The sequence below is a fragment of the Sipha flava genome, unplaced genomic scaffold (genome assembly GCF_003268045.1).
Source record: "Sipha flava isolate LNK unplaced genomic scaffold, YSA_version1 18109_pilon_pilon, whole genome shotgun sequence".
Classification (NCBI taxonomy): domain Eukaryota; kingdom Metazoa; phylum Arthropoda; class Insecta; order Hemiptera; family Aphididae; genus Sipha; species Sipha flava.
Window position 1 is genome coordinate 3065 of NW_020272189.1, and position 6382 is coordinate 9446.

The following is a 6382-nucleotide window of genomic DNA, read 5'->3' on the forward strand; positions in this document are numbered from 1 at the left end:
AAAACCGTTCGTTCGACGAACCCACACACAAATACTAATACACAAGCGACGAGCATATGTTGCTCAGTACAATATAACAATACATATAAAACAATCTACAATATTTCCACAATTTTTTTATAACTTATAATTTAAAATATATTTTACCTCAATTTATAACCCATTGTTGTTAACAGGTTAAACGCTAAGCCAAAAATTGAGTTTTGGATATAGTGCCACGTAGGGTTTTGAAGCCCGTCATGCAGTACTTGTCTTTATCGCCACGTAGGGTCTGCAAAACCTTCATTTTACATGTTTTCTTATGGAATTCAAATAGAGCGTGGCCTGTAGGGCAAGTTTGTAAAATGGTTCATTGAAATACCCCGGCGTTTTAATTATATGGCCTAATGTATAAATAGAAAGTGTTTGGAAAATTTCTATTGACACGGTCATGTCACACGAATATCGTGATCTCACCCGTTACACCCCTTTGCCTTTGTAATATGCATATATTATTAAGAAATAATAGTACGCATATTCCTGAGTCGTATAAACCTTTAATGGGCGCCACGCGCGAATTTCAAACAACCACAACAACATCATCATGCGAATAAGACAATCAAGGCCAAGGGCAACCAAGTGATGAAACATCACTTGGATATGAAGACCAAGACCAAGGACAGCCACGTGTCGAAAACAACACAATTAAAACAGAATCAACAGAGTATATAAAGGCTCCGTTTCACCACCAACGGCAGACGTGTCCAGCTATCAGACTAAGCCCTTCCGAGTTGCGTCTTGATATTGTTAACGCGCAAATTTATAATTTATATTTTTGTATCTATGTCTGTGTTTATTAAAGTATTTACAAGTGTTTGAAATAATTGTTTAATCAAATTTATCCCGATCCAACAACATCATTACGATAGGTACCTGTTTTTATTGGGTACCACGTAACACCTTGGTGTTAATTGTAAAATTAAGAAATATGTTCTAAAATCTAAAAATCACTAAATATGCAAAAATATGCACTAAAAACGATTGATATGTTTTTCGTAGTGTCTTGGAATGAATTTCTAGCTTACTTAGCAATAAATCTAATGGTTCAAAAAATTCATGCAAATGCAACAACTTCCGAGCACTAGTAATAAAATATGAATAGTACGAGTATAAATAAATAAATAAATAAAGATTGGTATGAATAAGTGGACTGTATAATATGATAAATAGTATAATAATAATAATAAATGCAAGGTTGGCCGTACAGCGGCACAACCAAAATATAAATTAAACAATAAAATAATAAATCAACAATGTGTGGCCCACACGGCACACACTAATAATAAATAATAAATAAATAAATCAATCCGATAGACCCGTCGGTCTTCAGATAATATAAAAAATGGTGGTTCACCACCTACTTCGTACAGTTATCATGTGCTGCAATGTCGGAATCCGTAATTAATAATCTATCTATCTATACTATATATAAAATTGTAAGGGTTTTTCTTCGACCGCGCTAACCGAGAAAACTACTGAACGCCGACACTTTTTTGGCTGAAACCCGATACTCTGCTGAAGGTTTTAGTACTACTTTTGTCAGTAAAAAAGTTCATAAAAGTTCATAAAAAATTTAAAACAATTGTACCTATATTGTGCGTGTACCTATATTATCAACCTGAGATTGATTATTTAAATATTAAAGCGCTTTAAATTGGACGAATGACTATATTATATCCTAAGTGCCATGCAAAAAAATGGAAAGATGAAACCCATGGATTATGCTGCGCTGACGGTAAAGTTGTTATACACCAATTTTAGGATCTTCCAGACCTAATTAAAAGTTTAATTGATAATTCTCACTCACTATAAAAACATTTCTTTGATAATTCTAGACGGTATAATACTCTGTTTTAAATGATATCGTTTGGAGCAAACGAAATAGCTGAAGGGAACTTCATGCCCTCTTTGAAAATTCAGGTTCAAGTGCATCATTTAATAGGTAGTTTAAATATATTTTTACAAATATATTTTATGTCAGAATCGGCTCAAAAAACTATTCGAACAAATATGATTCCAAATTTAAAAAGAGGTCTCATTGAATCATTGCAAACAGTTTTGCGTGAAAATAATCACCTCATACAGAGCTTCAGATCTAATCTGGAGTCGAGGTCTTTTGATGAGTTGCAAAACTTTAAGTTAATTATTCATGCTGACAGAGTTCCTCAAGATGAACACAGAGGTCAATATAATGCACCTACCATCGATGAAGTAGCTGTATTATAAGTCAACGAAGATAAAGGTCCCAGAGATATAGTTCTGCAAGGTCGGAGTGGACACTTGAGTCGAGTTTCCAAATTGAATAGATCTTATGATTATCTTATGCACTGATTAGATCTTATGCACTGCAATATCCATTGATGTATACTAGAGGCGAAAACGGTTATCACATTAATATTTTACAGAAAAATAACCAAAATCGAACAAAAACTGTCTCCTGCATGCAATTTTATTCTTATAGGTTTATGGATAGAGAAACAAGTCTAAATCATCTACATTATTACAAAACATTATTCAGCCAATAGATATGATGGCAAAAATGATTTCTGAAAGACTACACTTTATTCGTAACCATCAAAAACAACTACGTGCGGATGATTATGTTCACCTCCGAGATGCTGTTAACAATGATGCAAATATTAATACTAATAACGTGGGGCAACAAGTAATTCTTCCCTCCTCTTTTACTGGCTCCCCATGATACATGCATGAAAAAAATCAGGATGCCATGACTTATGTTCGTAAATTTGGCCGTCCAGATTTATTTATTACTTTCACATGCAAGCCGGAATGGAAAATGAATTATTTCAAGACCAAAAGTCATTTGAAAGACACGATATAATCTCTAGAGTTTTTCATCTCAAACTAAAAAAGTTTATGCATGTATTAAAAATAAATATATTTTCGGATATGTAAATTGTTTAGTTTACAGTGTTGAATGGCAAAAACGAGGTTTGCCACACTGCCACATTCTTTTGTGGTTACAAACGAAAATTGAGCCAGATGAAATTTGATAAAATTATTTCTGCCGAGATACCAAACAAAGACAGAGATCCTATACTTTATGAAATAGTATGCAAGAATATGATTCATGGCCCATGCGGCGAGTTAAATATTAGATCGCCATGTATGAATAATGGAAAATGTAGTAAGAAATACCCTCACAAATTGGTCAAGGATACTCAAACTGGAGATGATGGTTATCCGACTTACCGACGGAGATCACCAGATGATGGAGGTTATATTGCAATATTAAAAGTTTATGGTCAAACAGAAATCTTGGTTGTGTTGCGGACATACATAAATGTAGGTCCTTACGACTCATAAGACATGGATGGGACCACGTAGATCAAAAATAATAGAAATCGGGAAATGATTATTATTAATATAATATTCGTATTCGTATGAAAAGAAAGGAATGATTAAGACCCGAGGGTAACACGAATATGAGCTGTCAGGCTACATTTATAATAAATGCAATTAATAAAAGCGCATAACAAAATATGAGAAATGTTCCAATAGTAATATTACCGAGGTCAACCATTTAAATTACAATTTAGCACCTCAGGGTAGTAACAATAATTGGAAATAATGTTGATGCTTATGGTTTGTAAAGACTTCCAATCTTTTTCTATTATCAAGTTTTATACTTCTATTACTTATAATATTTTAATAACTTATTGTTAGTACAAAATTATAAATGTTTAATGAAATTAAGTTGTCATATAAAATATAAATATAATAATAATGTATAAATTAAAATAAAATTAATAAGTCTTCTTTGAATTAATCTAACTTCTTTTTCAGATATCTAAAAATATATAATTAATCTTTTGTCAATTCTCGGAGATATTTGTTCACTTTTTTTTTTAAACTATTTACAATAGCTGACAATTCGTTATTCAAAATGAGACGATGCTCTTTTTGCTCATTGATTGACTATTCACAAACGTCAATAAGCTTCTTTTGCATAGTCATATCTTCTTGATGTTGCGATCTCATTTCATCAATTAGTTCTTTTTTCAAGTTTTTTGGTTTTGAAGAAGTTTTAATATTTTTAAAATGTGAAGAACCTTCATTTATATCTTCATCAGATAAATCTTTAGACTTTTGGATATTTTTTGGGTTTACAACTTCAATTTTGTCAAATTCTGTCATATCTAAATCTAAAGTGTCTAGTAAAATAGGTGGTTTCACTTTATGTTTATTACCTAATATTGAATGAAATAAATCAAAGAATGGTGGATTTTTGATCTTCCCTGTTCCAGTTTTTTTACTATTTTGAATGAAAGCCATGTATCCTTTTTCCAAATTCCTCAATTTTGATGACATTTCATTCCACTATCTTTTAAAGATTTACCTACTACATAACCATGATCTTCTTTAAGTTTCAAAGCTATTGTTTGTATATTTTGTTTTTCGGAGTTCGTTTATCTAGTAGCTGCTTTTGAATATGTTCAAAATTAACTATATTTAAAAGATCTTCTGTAGCTTTCACATCTTTTGGTTTTGGTTTACGTGAAGACCATATTTCTTCTTCTGTTATCATTGATTCTACGAAACATATAAAATGTAAAAAGGTATAAATAAAATGTACTAGGCTGTGATTTAATTGAATTCTAGATTTGTACGTATCATAACGTTATAAAAAGTAACTATGTTGATATATTTACCATTAACTGATGTTCTGTCATCACTTAATTTACAATCTTCAATTTGAGCAGAATCTTCATTGGTCATATTTATATCAACCAAAGACGATGGTATCCACATTTCACATACTTTGTCTATACAATTTACAAATAAATTAAATATTTTAAATATATAAGAGTTTTTTAGTAATACCAAGTATATTTAAACATTAAAATTTTTATATTTACCTTGAATTTTTACATAACACAGCACATTATTATCTTCAGAGTATATCTTTTTGCCATCAGACAAGATAAAATTGACGAACGTTCCACTTTTAGACGACATAACTATTAAACTAATATAACTTTTATAACTATACAACTTCTTCACGAGATTTTCAAATACAACTAGGACCTAGGTGTCTAAGTATATATTTTTAATATTATAAAAATAAAATATAAAACTGCCAATTTAATATCTAACCCATTATCACGTTATCACTTTCCTATATCAATAACCAAACAACATAACCATTACATTTGATCGGTTATAAAATATCAGTAACCCATGACCAAAAATTATTACCACAGTTATAACTTATAACTAATACCGTGAAAACGACTTGTTTATAAAATTCATTAACCATGTTACATTTGTTTAATCGCGAAAACACGCCTAATGTTTGACAATGTTTCCACGTGCGCATGTGTAATAATACCGTAATCAATAGTTATGTGTTATCAATTTATTCGTTATCACCTTGCCTATCGAAGTTTGACGGTGTAACTACGTGTGCATGCGTGATAACCCCGTAATCCAAAACGTCCCGCGTTAATCATGTCGCTCACTCCTTTCAACAACGTCATATCTCAAAAATCGGCTATTTTTAGTTATGCCCATATTTAGATTGCCATTCAAGAGTAGTATTTCCGTGTAAAACCGTCATATCTATAACTTAATATTAAGCCGTCCGATGGCATAAGTGTCGTTTTTGCATTATTTAATATTTTAGTATTGTTTTTTCAAGAGTGTCATAATTCAGTTTGCTATTTTGCCGTTACCAGGACAGATCTGCTTCATTTAGTGCAATAGTGTTTTATTTTGTTAAAAATCGGTATTGCACAAAAGGTAAGTACACTTTTTATTGTTAATATTATATCTAAAACGTACTATTTAATTTTATGTCAGAATTGTAAGGAAAATTAAAACCGGTCTATTCAAATTTATTTCGATTTATGAAGTTTTGCACTGTAATAGTGAGAATTCGATAGTACTATTTTAACTTGTGACATTATTGTCAAAAAAAATTTCTTGCTCAGACAAAGTGATTTTGAATCATTTTGTTTTATGACCCTCTTCCAAACAAATGTTGACCCCTAATTAGGAAAATGTGCAGTTTCATTTTAGAATGTGTCATTATTGTTAGTAAAACGATACATTGTTTCCATGTTGTCGCAGGGGCTAGGTAATAATTATATTATAATTTATTTAATCTAGATTGAACATTATGACTTCTAGAGACGAAAATTTGACAAGGTTAGCACTTCATAATAATATTAGAACAGAGGCCCGAGAAAATCTTTCATGTGAAAATGCATACGATATTAAAAGTTAGTAAATTTTACGGTACATAATATTATACGATTTTATGTTTTCAAGTTGATCGAATAATTTATATTGATATAAATGTAACATATTATTATTATGT

The 6382-nt window shown here is 30.7% G+C and overlaps 1 pseudogene; it reads right to left on the minus strand.

Moving 5' to 3' along the window:
• Positions 1-3864: 3864 nt before the first annotated feature.
• LOC112680813 lies at positions 3865-5161 on the minus strand (annotated as a pseudogene).
• Positions 5162-6382: the final 1221 nt, after the last annotated feature.